General features: G+C 41.1%; 1 long non-coding RNA gene across 1 annotated transcript; it reads left to right on the plus strand.

Annotated features, from left to right (window-relative positions):
- Positions 1-9,673: 9,673 nt before the first annotated feature.
- On the plus strand, positions 9,674-15,397 carry LOC113017251 (uncharacterized). Its single transcript, XR_003271432.1, has 3 exons — positions 9,674-9,703; positions 13,961-14,036; positions 14,751-15,397. It is a non-coding gene; the product is annotated as an uncharacterized LOC113017251 (long non-coding RNA).
- Positions 15,398-15,428: the final 31 nt, after the last annotated feature.

Raw genomic sequence — 15,428 nt, forward strand, 5'->3', positions numbered from 1 at the left:
GTCTGAGTCGGAGCACCATGTTTTCACTGACACTGAATACAACAAAATATATGACCACAGATTTGTGTTTACAGTTTTTAAAATGTAATTATAGTAATATACACTGACTGGCCAGTTTATTAAGTACACCTTCCTCGTACTGATTTTCGGCCTCCAGAACTGTTTTAATGCTTCACAGCAGAGATTCAACAAGGTGCTGCAAACATTCCTCTGAGACTTTGGTTCATCTTGATGTGAGAGCATCACACAGCTGCTGCAGATTTATCAGCTGCACAGACATGATGTGAATCTCTCGTTCCAACACATTTGTTTGAGATGTGGAGACTGGAGGCGACCTGAGTACAGTGAACTCATCGTCATGGTCAAGAAACCTGTTGGAGATGATTTGAGCTTTGTGACATGGAGTGCAATCAGAGGATGGTTACAGTGTGTTCATAAAGGGATGGACGCAGTCAGCAGCAACACACTGTGGTGTTTAATCGATGCTCTGATACGAGGCAGGATGGATCCATGTGACCATCACAGCACAAATCTGAACTCATCAGACCTGGAAATGTTTCTCCAGTCTGCTGTTGTCAGACTTTGGTGAGCCTGTGTGAATCACAGCCTCAGTTTCCTGTTCTCAGCTGAACCAACTTTTCCTGATGGGAACACAGAACCAGTTCTAGTTTGGTCACCACCACTGCATCCATGGAAAAAGGGAACTGGTCCCAAATCTACAGGATGTTAACTCAGGAGAATTAACATCCTGTAGATCTGGGAGCCGTTCAGAGCAAAACATGCATTAAAGTATGTTTTTGTCACTTAAGTGGAAAAGAAAACATCCAAATTAGTTTTATGTGATGTGTGAAACATCTGGATGAGGTTTCAGTGTTTACATGTCTGCACATCAGTGCACTTGGTAAATCCTTTGTTCTTTCTCTCTGTGGTCATAAAGGACCAGGTTAACCAATTAAAACATAATCGTGTTTTACAACATTTATAGCAGCTCTTTTGTTTATAAACTCTGTCACAGTTTATGGGAGTCATTATGTGTTCTTAATATTTATTGGTAAAAAAAAAATATTCGTAGTAACATTGTGAAAAACTGCAACAAAAAAACAAGACATGGATTATTTTGATCCCGAGCTCAGATTTATTAAGGAAGCACCAGGAAACAACAACAGCCATATCAAAAGGCACTTTATCTTTACAGTAGAAACATTAGAACCACAAACTCCTACAAACTGCATGAACTGTATGTAAGAAGCTCCTGAGTTCAATTCCACCATTCAATTCAATTCAATTTTATTTATATAGCGCCAAATCACAACATAAGTCGCCTCAAGGCGCTTCATAGATACAGAGAAAAACCCAACAATCATATGACCCCTTATGAGCAAGCACTTTGGCAACAGTTGGAAGGAATACCAGAGGGTCATAGAGGGTTTGGAGGCCAAGAAGGTGTTGTCCATGATGGATGTTAGCTTAGACAACATCCTCTCCTCCCCAACCTGCTTGATGGACTTCAGTGGAAGCTACTCCACCCGGGCCCATGGCTTTCCTGGTTTTCATCTTCATCAGCTGACTTCGCCCCTGGTAAGTTGTGATGGAGAGGCTGCAGTGTAGGCTGTGGGTAGGTGTCTCCTGATGAATGGCACAGGGGGAGGAGGCAGTAGAGTCGTTGAAAGAAAAAGGATCAGTTGAGGTGCTGGAGGCTGGTATGAACCCTGCTTCTGTTGTTTATGTTTCTGTAGATTCAAACACCATCTCCACAAACAACAACAATACCTCCTTCAACACCACTGCTGACACCATCAACACCACCAAATCGAAAAAATCCTCCAACGGCATCATCACCAACTTCACCAACACGCACGGGACAAACGCCATCGCCAAAAACTGCCACAACAACTCCAGATCCACCTGGTTCTCAAAAGATGGATGCTGCTCTTGTGGAAAAAAGTGTCCATTCCAGTACTTAGGGGCACATTTATGTAGGTCAGCTCTGGGCCACTCTTCAATTATTATGATGTTGTTGTTTGGAGCTCGAAATGGCTGGGTGACGTTCTTCTGTCCTGACTGAGCCGTGATGGTTTCCTGGTCTAAAAGATGAAACAACAGAGAAGAGAGGAAGCGGTCACTTCTACAGCAGCCAATCAGGGTGAGGAACAGAGACAACTGCTCTCTCCTTTATGCTGGTTGAATCACATAAACATGACCATAGACCTGTTAAAATCTGCTAAGGAACCACAGAATTCAGACGAACAACAAAGCAATAAAGCAACAAAACAACTTGTGTTTAGCTCCCAGTGTCAGAAATAGAACAAAAACACAATCTGAAAAGATTTAATTAAAAAAGGGAAAATAATTTTTTGCAAACGGCTTTGAACAGCTGCTTATTTGTTGTTTTGGTTCTTATGCTCAGAAACATGTGATGTTTGTCAGGTTATTAAGTTGTGACCACATGATTAAATAATGATAATAAGTTTATGTCTGTGTAGGTTTTCAGACATCCTACCTTAGAATATAAAGCGCCTCGTGGCGACTGTTGTTGTGATTTGGCGCTATATAAATAAAACTGAATTGAATTGAAAATGTGTTGACCAGGCCAACATTCGTTAGTTTTTGCTCCTGATTTCACCATCAGCTCTTCATCTACTACACTGCTCCCTCTGAGAAATCAGAGTCAGATAGATGCAGGTGACGGGGCTGACTAAATGATGCAATGATCCCAGTTCATACATCAGGCCCACGACCCCGTGCCAACACCGCGGTAAAGTGAGCCGTCATTTGTGAGCCGCGGTCAAGCCAGCCGCCTCTTATCCGCCGCATAAATTTCCTTGCGCTTTTACACCAGTCTTTACGGTAGCGCCTTTTCGGAATGTGTTGAAAGTTGGGCCTCAACTACTCAGGATGACTTTTAATGAATTTTTGAAAATTGACATAATTGTAGTGTATTGGCTGTATTGAATTGCATATAAATGTCCTTTAATTTCTGAGGAATTTTACAGTAAATCTGGCTGAAACTTGGCACACAGGTACAGTAGGTGTCCCAGAGGAGGGATGTGTTGAAAGTTGGACCTCAACTACTCCGGATGATTTTTAATGAATTTTTGAAATTTCCATAATTGTATTGACTGTATTGGGCTGTAATTTGTGCGCGCGCGCGTGTGACTATTCGCCCGCGTGCGTCTAGGCTTTCAATCGGCATATAAAGCGAAAAGGCGCTACCGTGCAGCCTGGTGTAAAAGCGCAAGGAAATTTATGCGGCGGATAAGAAGTGGCTGGCTTGACCGCGGCTCACAAATGACGGCTCACTTTACCGCGGTCGTGCCAACCGGGGAGCGCTGTAGTACGTACCATACTGTACACTGCTCCCTATCGATCGTCGGCTCGCTCTGCAGGCACACAGGGAACGCGCTTCCGCTGCAATCTTTGTGACCTCGCTACACGGTTGCTCTCCGTGAGAAGAGAAGCTGTTTGTGTTATCAACGTTTGTGTTATCGTTCGTGGACGGTGGGAAACAGCTTTGCTAGGAGCTTTAAACAAGGATGCCCTTTACTCGAAAACGACGTGGGCTTAACTTTGGGTATTGGAGCCTATTTTTAATCGTGACGTCGAAAAAACGAAGCTTATCAGCAGCTTTCACCGTCTTCATGTTTGCTGACGTGTGGGATCAGGCACAAAGGAGCTGCTAGTATGTTTTTAGAGCCTCTGCATGTCGGGGTAAGTAAAACACAGACACACAGAGTCATAAGAAGGTCGTGTTTCACGTCTGGTTGTAGCGCTGAAACATGGCTGCTGCTCTGGTTGAGCGTTGTGCCATTTATCACCGACGGAGCGTTCCCCAGCGTCGGGAGCGCGCACTGGTCAGGATCCAGGTTACTCCGCTTTCTTTACAACCAGCTAGTCAAGTAGTGATGTTTTAATTTGGTGACAAAGTTACAGTTGGATGTCGTTACATTACCATAAAGTGGAACCTCCTAGAAAAAGAAGTTATAGTTTTAGGAAGTCTTACATCCTTGTTGTTGGTTCAGAGGTTGTTTCAGCAAATTGCTGCGGAAATGTTAAAGTTTGAGTGCATTCTCAAGTGAGGGATTACTTCTTATTGGAACAGGAGGAACGAAGCCCAAATATCAACAGGACCTATTTTCTTTTATCCCTGACCAGGGGCGGATCTAGAGAAATTTTCTTAGGGTGGCAAAGAAATCAAATGTGCGGCAAAATCAAAGCCTTTTTTTTTCGAACACAAAGGGGTGGGTTACATATGGTTAAAATGATTCAATATACATGCTATTCATATAAATATAGTCTACAACTTAATTATTTTCTGCAGTCCATGTATACAGTTTAGATATACACGTGAAATTTTGGGTTTATGTACCGTGTAGTCCGTATAATGAATAAATCTGTAGCCCAATAAATATAAAATCCAGAAAGCTTAACAACATGGGGCGATTTTTCCTTCCTGACTGCTTTGGAGAACAAGCTCGATGACCTAAGAGCAAGAGTCACCTTCCAACGTGACATGAGGGACAGCGACATTGTGCGCTTCACGGAGACATGGCTGACCCCATCGTGCCGGACCAGGCCGTAACTCCGTCGGATTCATTCTTTGTGCTCCGCGCGGACAGAACGGCAGAGTCAAACAAAACCAAAGGTGGAGGAGTGTGGTAAACAGAAAGTGGTGTGATGCCAGGTGCATTTCTACTCTTTGCAGCGGCTGCTCGCCACATCTGGGATTCCTGAGCATTAAGTGCCGCCCTTTCTATCTGCCCCGTGAGTTCACCTCGGTCATCACCACGGTGGTCTACATCCCACCCCAAGCGGACACAGGTATGGCTTTGTCCAAACTACATGATGTGCTGAGTTCGCTTCAAAACAAGGACCCGGGCGCAGCCCTCATTGTAGCAGGAGACTTTAATAAAGAGAACCTCGGACAAGTCATGCTGAATTTCTACCAGCATGTCTGGTGTCCGACGAGGGGGGATCGGATTTTGGATCACTGCTACACGCAGTACAAGCAGGGCTACAAAGCTGTCTCACACCCGGCTTTCGGGAAGACTGACCACAACGCCATCTTCCTCATTCCCCAGTATAAACAAAACATACGGAGGGAAGAAGTAACCACGAGGGAGGTGAAACGTTGGTCTGCCCAATCAGAAGCTACGCTACAGGACGCACTCAACGATGTAGACGGAGCATGTGCAGTCGACATCAACGAGTTTACGGAAGAAGCAGTATGTTTTGTCAATATGCTAGCGGAGGAGATCATCCCCACTGCGAGAAGCTTGCTGCATACATGCTACTACTGCACATTCACCAAATGTGTATATATATATTTATTTATAATGTTCTCCCTCTCTCCCCCTCTCCCCCCTTTTGCACAAGTCAAGGAGCGTGTCAGGTTTATATAACACATTTCACTGTGTTATACTTGTATAATTATGCATCTGACGAATGAAGAACCTTGAATTTACACAAAATGTCAGAAATCTGCATTGCCATGAACAAAGATTTAAACCTAATTTTTCATGATTTCTTGTGTTCACCCTCTGAGGTCCAACATATAACTGGCCATTTTAACTGCTTTTGATTTAACATGTGTATTTCACCTTTAAATTGTTTCTTTTTCCCCGTGTCTTGCTTGGTGTCATTCTTCTCAGCTCAACCTAATGTGTCTGAATTTAGCTTTTTTTTTTTTTTTTTTTTTTTAAATTGGCATACTGTATTAACACAACTCATCTGAAATCACGCAAAAAACATAAAATTCGAGTACTATTTTTTTTAAATGCAAATATATATTGTACATTTTGTAAACATTTTCAACTATTTATCTAAAAATGCAGCCAATACACCTGCTGTTTTTTATTTTTAAATTTTCTACAACCATTTAAAAATACTACTATAACTAAAATGAGAGAACAATCAGGTGTTGCAATAAGTTTTAACACTGTCTGAAATAGAGACTGAGCGTGGCTGCAGCTTGTTGTTATGTCAGCTTAAATCAGTCATGTGATTTGGAGGTGCAGCGTGTCCGTGGACCCCAGAGGGTTAATAACGATAAATGTCTTATATCAGGATATGAAATTGTGATCATATCGTACAGCCCTAGTGTAGTCAATAGTTTTGTTGTGTGTGTCAGAACAATGAGGCGACTGCTGAATGTTACAGGTGTTACAGGAGTGATACATCCCCTGTTGTCAGGCCTGCAGGTATCAGGTTTGTGATGTTCTCCTTTATTTCATAGTGGACAGAAATTATTTTTTGGAGTGACACAAATAATTTGTGTGGCATCAGATTTGACGCAGAACAGCTGATTGTTCTGTAAATAGTTTGAAGTGTTTATTTAAAACGCATTGGCTGCATTTTTAGGTAAACAGCTGCAAAAAACTTCGTTGCTTGCAAAACTCAGTAACTTTTTTGAAGAAGTAACTATATTATTAATTGCCCAACAATTTCCTAATGTTGTAAACCTGCTCAACATTTGGCAATAAACACCTTTCTGATTCTGATTCTCCAACATCGGTCATTATTTACTGTATTTTGCAGACAGAGTTACAGGACTCTCCCCCAGACCACAGACTCATACTACAAGTCAGAGCTTTATAAAAAAAATAAATAAAAAAAGTTGTGTTTTCAAAATTGGAGTTCAAGTTATTTTTACTTTCAATAGTGTTAACATACTACACAGCTCATGAACGAGATTTTTTTTTAAAATTAATTCTAAAGCAGTTAATTAAAAGTAGTCTAACATAAATGTAAATGTTGTAATGTGATTATTTTAATAAACCATGTAACTTGGATGGATTCGATGCCGGCGTGACCACAGTGCACACGTCTGCTGTTGCTCACAGCGGTCCAAGGGATCGCTCAGGGAGTTTGTGTGTTCGCTCAGACACATGAAACATTAGAGGGAACATTGGGTAACAGTAAGCAATAGATTCAGTTTTAGAACTTATATTCACTGATAACTGTAGCTAGGCTCAAAGTGCTATCTTACTTTAGTAAACAACATTGTCATGTGCAAAACTAGGGTGGCACTCGGGGTGGCACATGCCACCTTCTAGATCTGCCCCCGACCTTGCCAGGGATTCTGGATGGGGACGACTCAGATAAACTTCAGTGATGTTCTCAGCAGGTACTTGATGCAAGAGAAAAAAATGGCTGTTACCTTACCAGGCTCTGATGTTTAAATCAACCACACACAATATAAGCAAACAGTGCTACAGCTGTGCGTCTCCTCGAGTTTTAGTACTTCTTTAGTGGCTTTGTTGTTCTCCTGACATAACGCGGTCAAGTGAACCGTGATTTGTGCAGCCAGGGGTGAAGCCAGCCGACCCGCCGCGAACATTAAGCCTCGCGGCGGTAGCGCTTCTCCTCCTTTGCTGCTGATGGATAGCATAGCGCGACACGGTGTCGAAAAGTATCTTTCGAGTTTTTTTTTTATCCGTAAATTTCTCCCGTTGTAGGGCACTGCACATGTTAATAGTATTATATTAGTACCGACTTCAGGTTTCCCGGACTAAAATCCCCTGTTATAAATGTGAAAGTAATCCGGGACCAGTCCGCTTTTGCCGGCTACTCTGGTTTGCACCGCCATGTTAACGTTATGTGTCGCTTCGCTATCGCTAGCCGTACTTTGAGCGAAGTGGATGTTTTCTGTTATGTGAGGTTTCAGCTGAAAAACGATGTCCGGCGAGTCTCGGTGGCTCTAACGGCAAATTAATTCAGCAGCAATCTAAGAGTAACATCTCACCTGTTGATGCAAACGCGCTATAACGGAGGAAAAGAATCCCCAAGAGCGACGTAAGAACTCCGGTACCCATCTTGTCCGGTGTCCCCGCTGTGACGACGTTCGCTCGGAACGGCGCCAAATACGGTTGTGCCCCGAACTGGTTTCCGGTATTTGCATAAAAATGATTGGCCAACACTGCTGTAAATGACTTGTTGGTGTATAATATGTGAAATGTGTCAAATAACGTAGTATTTAAGATACTTTGCTAAACAGCTCATTTCTAAATTTTATATATAACTCGTCATAAATCACGTTCATTAAACTCTACTTACCAATATAAGTAAAGACAATACACATAGAAATAAATAGAAACATTAGAAATTACTTCTTTAGAAGTTTAGAAAAAACTGATCATTCATAAATTCATAAATGCATTGATCGGCTCTACTTTGTATAAAAATGTATGTTTGGTATTATTATTATTATTATTACTTATAACTGTTCATTTGTTTGTTTTTTTTAGTTTTTTAAGTTTTTTTTTTACATTGCATGCTAGTCAACAGTCAGATCCATAAATGTGTTTATATATGTTGATAAAACAGAATAAATTTTCCACAGTCAGTTTTTTTATACCTAATATTTTGTCTTCATTGTGTTTCCAGTCACATCATAATTGAGTTGTTGAAGACTTTCAGAAAGGACAGAATGAGGCTGACAGGTGAAAATCGATGATGACAGCTTAAGGATTCACTGTCGTTAACATAAGTGCACTGACACTTAATAATAAAAACAAAACTGCAAAATTAGAGTCCAGATGAGTTACAGCTGACATAAGTAGCATTATAACTTTTATTTATTATTTTTATAGTTTACATGTTGTGTATATTTAAAGTACCTAAATACATTTTTAAGAGGGCCACATGGTGACACTGAGCGTTTGCATCCACCACCTGGTCGGGGAGTCTCTGTGGGGGGTTTGCATGTTCTCCTTGTGTTTGTGTGGGTTCTCTTCAGGTACTCCAGCTTCCTCCCACAGTCCACAGACATGCAGTCAGTGGGGTTAAGTTCACTGGTGATTCTCAATCGCCCAGAGGTGTGAATGTGAGTGTGAATGGTCATCAGTACCTGGTACCAGGTATTTTTTTAGTACCTGCTAGGCCGGGTTTCCAAGCGATCTGAGCAGGTAGTAAACTGTGATGTCACCGATTGGCTGGTCGGTGACGTCGCTCGATGAGTCGTAACAGCGTCATGTGTCCCTGAGACAGACTGAAGTGGATGAGAGTGGATGGGTTCATTTTAGTTTAAACATCTAATGTGAATGTGAAGAGAAAGCAGCACCATGTCTTCTTCATGTATGCAAAGCAGAAACCGCAGCCTGTTATTTAAAGAAGTAAACAACATGTTTAAGCTTTTCATATATATGTTCATCTGTATATGTTGGCTTTGTACAAACATCACTTCTCTGTTCCTGACATCAGCATTATAAATCCAGGGATGGAACTTTTTTCACTAGTAGGATAAGAAATTGTTGGAGGACTGCTGCATTTTCTTCTTTTTTCTCCAACTCTTAATATTTACAATGTTTTATTCTTTGAGAAAATGATTCATAAACACAAAGTTTTTCTTGTTAGAAAGTCTAACAGGGGTACGCAGGTGATGCTGAAGAGGTTCATCAAATGGACACTGGTGTAACATCCGTGATGTCGATCAGACGTCCATCTTGGAAATATTCTTTAAAAAAACTATCTGTGTGTTTTTGTAGCAACTTTAAGTAACAGGGCGTTCATACCACGTGTTATAAGAGAGTAACCGTTACAGTGTGTTAATAGTTGTATATATTTCTAATGTATCTGACCTCGACTCTCTTTGTACCAACAGGAAGGAGGAAGAGGGCGACTTTACTCAGTGTCAGAGACAGAAATGAGAAAAAGCTGAAATGAGTGAGAAGGACGATGTTGGAAACATCTGTGCTGTGTCTGCTCTGTAAGTAGAATCTCTGTGTTTGTTTGAATTCTTGTACTTTGACTGATCTGGTCCTGCACTACAGAGAAAGTTTATTATACCCAGGGTATATTTCTGTTATTCAGATTAGTTGATGCTAACATTGGTAATCAGGATATTCTGTCATATGAAGCTGATATGAGTTGATAAAACTCACTCAGTTAACCCGGGGTTTCCCTCCCTGCACCTCCACATGTGCTGTTTTCACACAGTTATGGATAAATGTATCAACATCAAAGAGACTGTCTGCTGCTGATGAAGTGTGTGTGTGTGTGTGTGTGTGTGTGTGTGTGTGTGTGTGTGTGTGTGTGTGAGCAATATACAGTAATGTAGTACTAGCAAACCTAGTACTGTACCAGTACTCTGTTGTTTTAGTCGAGTTTTATTGTCAACCAAACAATACACACTCAGGTAACAGTGGGACAAAACATCGTCCTTCAAAGGTGAAAAACACTGTAAAATGACATGAAAATATAACAAATTCAAATATACATGTTTACAACTATACAGAAGATAAACTGAGAATAAGTTCAACAGTATTGTGCTTGGATAGAGAGAGTAAGGATGAGGGCTGTTCGATATAACCAGATATATCGTTTCAGTTTACGCTATCGTTTGTTTCGTGGTGTCGTAAAATAAACTGTTTACGTCAATATTTTTTCATGGTTTTGACGGTCGCTGTAGTGGCTATGTTAATTAAAGTTCTCTCTTTCTCTTATATTCAATATAACCACACTACGGACGCACAAGCGCCTGTTTTTATGCGTTGTCGTTAGCAACAACAACTGTAAAACCATCGTGTGTCCGCTTGTTTATGTTCCACATAAACCTTTCACAATAAAGCTCAAGATCCTGTTGAGACTTCTCAAAATAAACTGAATCATATGAAAGAGTATGCAGTGTTTATGGATGAGAAGCAAAACAGCTACAACTTATGTCTAAAAATGTATCGTTTCATCGGTTAAAACACTCGACTCCAGCTACACGACATGCAGCTGGAAACACTTCAAGCAAGTCGAGCTGCCCGAGATTCACAGAATTTACAGAAAATGTTACATTTTTGTGATTTATATCGTTATCGGACGATAGATGTTTTATATCGGGATATGATTTTGGTCATATCGCACAGCCCTAGTAAGGATAGAAAAGGATGATAATACATAAATACAATAGTACACAGAATAAATGCACTGCTCCAAAAACAAAGGGAAAACTTACACAACACAATGTAACTCCAAGTCAATCACACTTCTGTGAAATCAAACTGTCCACTTAGGAAGCAACACTGATTGACAATCAATGCCACACACTGTTGGATTAGACAACAGGTGGGAATTATTAGCAAGACATCCCAATAAAGGAGTGTTTCTGCAGGTGGTGACCACAGACCTTCTCTGTGCTGATGCTTTCTGGCTCATGTTTTGGTCACTTTTCAATGCTGGCTGTGATTTCACTCTAGTGATAGATTGAGACGAAGTCTACAATCCACACAAGTGGCTCAGGTAGTGCAGCTCATCCAGGATCACATCAATGTGAGCTGTGGCAGGAAGGTTTGCTGTGTGTCAGTGTAGTGTCCAGAGCATGGAGGCGCTACCAGGAGACAGGCCGGAACATCAGAAGGCCGTAGGAGGGCAACAACCCAGCAGCAGGACTGCTACCTCCACCTTTGTGGAAGGAGGAACAGGAAGAGCACTGCTAGAGCAAAATGACCTCCAGCAGGCCACAAATGTACAGGTCTGCTCAAATGGTCAGAAACAGACTCCATGAGGGTGGCATGAGGGCCCGACGTCCACAGGTGGAGGTTGTGTTTACAGCCCAGCACCGTGCAGGACGTTTGGCATTTGCCAGAGAACACCGAGATGGCAACTTTGCCACTGGCAATGAAAGCAGAATCACACTGAGCACATGTGACAGACGTGACAGAGTCTGGACACAGCGTGGAGAACCTTCTGCTGCCTCCAACATCCTCCAGCATGATGGTTTGGCAGTGGGTCAGTTATGGTATGGGGTGGCATTTCTTTTGGGGGGGCTGCACAGCTCTCCATGTGTTCATCAGAGGTAGCCTGACTGCCATTAGGTACTGAGATGAAATCCTCAGACCTCCCCTGTGAGATCATATGTTGGTGCGGGCAGCTCTGGTTTCCTCCTAATGCAAGACAATGCTGAACCTCATGTGGCTGCAGTGTGTCAGCATTTCCTGCAGGACGAAGGCATTGATGCTGTGGACTGGTCCAGCTGTTCCCCAGACCTGATTCAACCCAGCACATCTGGGACGTCATGTCTCGCTCCGTCCACCAACTGCACCACAGACTGTCCAGGAGTTGGCAGATGCTTTAGTGCAGGTCTGAGAGGAGATCCATCAGGAGACCATCCACGACCTCATCAGGAGCATGTCCAGGTGTTGTAGGTCATACAGACACGTGGAGGCCACACACACTGCCGAGCTTCACTTTGACTTGTTGTAAGGACATTACTGTAGAGTGTTTTTCCTCTTTGAGTGTGACTCCAAATCCAGACCTCCATGGGTTGCTACATTGGATTTCCACTCATCATTTTGTGTGATTTTGTTGTCACACATTCAACTATCTAAAGTATTTAATGAGAATATTTCATTCATTCAGATCTGGGATTCTTATCTTTGTGTTCCCTTTATTTGAGCAGTGTGCAACACAGAGTCAACAGTGCAAGTGTTGGAAATGTCAGTCGTCTCAGGAAGGAGTGTGTACTATATTACTCTTTAGGACATTAGTCCTTCGCTACACCAACGAGTCCTCAGCAGCTGTTTATTTATTGATGGTACAACTTATTTTATTACAACACTGGTAGAATAAACAGTTTTTACTGAATAAAGTTACAAGTTTAAGAGTCAGTAACTCACTTTAAATATTGTTTGTATTTGATTGAGCCTCGTCTTCATATTTGCTGCAGCCATGATTGTGACCCTTCTGTTATAATCCTGACTTCAATAATATGAAAATTATTTAAACATTATATTTAGAACAATGTAAATGTGTGAAATGAAGAATACATTGAAATGATATAAATAATGTAACGTCAAAGATGAATTATTGCTATAGAAGATTTAATACTTAACTGGTTGCTTCATGAAGGCTGAATATGAAATATTTGCTCTGTAGGACATAACATAGCATCTATAACACTTTCTAACAAACAAACATATTCTAATAATAAACTAAACAAAGGAATTCACTTTCACTCGTTCATCAGTAAAGTCAGAGGTTGAGCTGGAGCTCGTGTCCCGTCACAGCCGTCACTCACACCAGATGTGAGAGTAGTGTGTTTGTTCGGTGCAGCATAACAAACTGGCTAATTAAAGTCTATATTTACACTTTTTATTGGAATACTTTATTTAATTCTATATGAGTAACAATAACAAAGTGAGCTGCACTGAAAACAGGAGAGCGTGTCAGTGTTCACAGTAATATTCACAGGAAATCTTAACACTTGTTAGACTTTTTAAGCCATGAGGAGGTTTTGCTAAACTCAGAATCTCCTCTAAGCTGCACTCTGACAACAGTCCAGCTCCATCAATGATCCCATTGTAGTTCTTATTTCTTACATGATGTTTATAGTGAGTGGGCTTCTTTGCATGCTGCTCAGTGTCTTTGTCCCTTTGATGGGGTGTTGTTGTCACCCTGCTGGGTCCATAGGAGCCTCTACCAGGAGGCTGAGGGGCAGCGTTGGAGGTCATCAGTGTTTTTAGCCTGAAGTTAGCAGAGAGGCTAAACTTGACTCTGTTGCATTATAGAGACAGAAGTTTAAATAGTGTTTAACAGGACAATCGAGGCTAAAATGGTTTAAAAGATGAACTCATTAAAAAACACTAACAAATCTTCATGATTCAAATACTGAGAAGCTTCAACAACAAATATGTGTTCAAGCCAGCATGATGTTTGCTCCTGTAACTGATTGTTTTTCCATCTTGTTCTCTGAATATGTTACCAAAGGCTCCATAACTAATGTCATTCATTTTGTTTCTTATCATTGAAACTGTTGTAGAAAATCCACTTTGTTAAGAAAACAGAGAAGCGACGTCTTTATATGAGACTTCAGAAAAATGTTGTACAAGACAAACTGAACAACATCAGAGCGACATCACGACTTCCTGTAACTTTTCTCTGTCCAGCTAAACATGAGTACCTTCCATTTTCTCCTGCAGAGGATTCTGGGTAAAGTCAATCGTGCACTGACGTCCTGTGTGTGTGTTTTATTGTGCAGATGCAGCTGCAGTCGGCTCAGCAGTGAGAACTGAAGACGTCAGTCAAAGAGAAGGAAAAACAGTCAGAGCTGAGAGGTACAGCTGCTCTTCTTTTAGTACAAACACCATAAATCTGTTGCTCACAATCAAACTTTATTGTATGTTTAAGTTTGTGTCACTTTTCAAACCATCGTTACGAGTGCTTCCCAGAGACGATGAGTGAAAGAGCAAAGAGTAAATTATGAATCAAACTACAGCCATACAGACTCAAGCGTCATGTGGTGAATAACTTCCAACAGCTGGATGAATAAGATGAGTTAAAGTTTATATATTAGTCTTTAACAAGGATTTAAAAGACGACACTGATGAGGCGAGCCAGATTTCTTCAGGCAGGTCGTCCCAGGATCGAGGAGTCCTCACAGCAAACATTCAGTCGTCTTTAAGTGTGAGCTGGGAACAGTGAACAGGTTTGTGGCTGCAGCATCTCAGGATGTACACACTGACTGGGACACAAGCACCAGTTCCACTAAATATTCTGGTGCCAGTAACCTGTTAAGATGGAGCAATTTGATGTTATTTAATCAGTTTATTTTTCATCCTGCAGTTAAAATGTATCAAAACAAGATTGTGTGTCTCTGCAGATGCTGTGTGATCTGACACACCAGCACAAAATGTGTCAGAGTTCAATAAGTTACATTATTGTAACTGTGATGCGTTCACTGACATGTCCTGATGCTTTGCTGTATATAAAGAGAACAGAGAGGCTCTGCTTTGTGCTTATATTCTCCTCCTGTGTGTTTGTGTGTGCAGAGTTTCTACCAGAGCCAAATGTCATCTACTCCTCACTGAAGTCGTCCACCAGTCCAACCACTGGGATCCAGCTGCTGCTCTCTAACTGGTCCATACAGCAGCTCCCTGAGACATCCTGGAGACTCGGACAATCGTTGTCAGAAAGGAAATCACTCAAATAAGTCAATAACTAATCAGAGACGTCTGATTATCAGACAGTTACAAGGTTGATGGTAACACATTTTATATCCTTGGACTAAACTCAGTCTGCATCTACAGGATGGCTCTTATTTCATTATTACTGACTTTTTATCACCATTTTAACCTCTGCTTTATAACTAAAGTGCTCAGCAGCAAGTTTTCATAAAGTCAGACTAAAGTGAAAGGAGTCAAATACAATCTCTTTGTGTTTATTTAAAGTTCACAGAGGAATGAATCACTGTTTATGTGATGTTTGATGTCACAGCTGTCTGTGTCACTGTGAGAGACAATGAACATAAAAATAAACATTATTTAAAATCTGAATATTAACACACATTTATGGATGGTTTGTCACACAGATTAATATCTTATAAATTTATATTTTTCACTATTTTTCACAGGTACAAGTGTGTTTTGTAATATGATGGAGATCCTTTACTCCATTAATAAACAGCCTTCATCTGCAATGTGTCGGATTTTACTTTCTGAGTGAAATTG

Source organism: Astatotilapia calliptera, unplaced genomic scaffold (assembly GCF_900246225.1).
Source record: "Astatotilapia calliptera unplaced genomic scaffold, fAstCal1.2 U_scaffold_1, whole genome shotgun sequence".
In the NCBI taxonomy this organism is placed as follows: Eukaryota; Metazoa; Chordata; class Actinopteri; order Cichliformes; family Cichlidae; genus Astatotilapia; species Astatotilapia calliptera.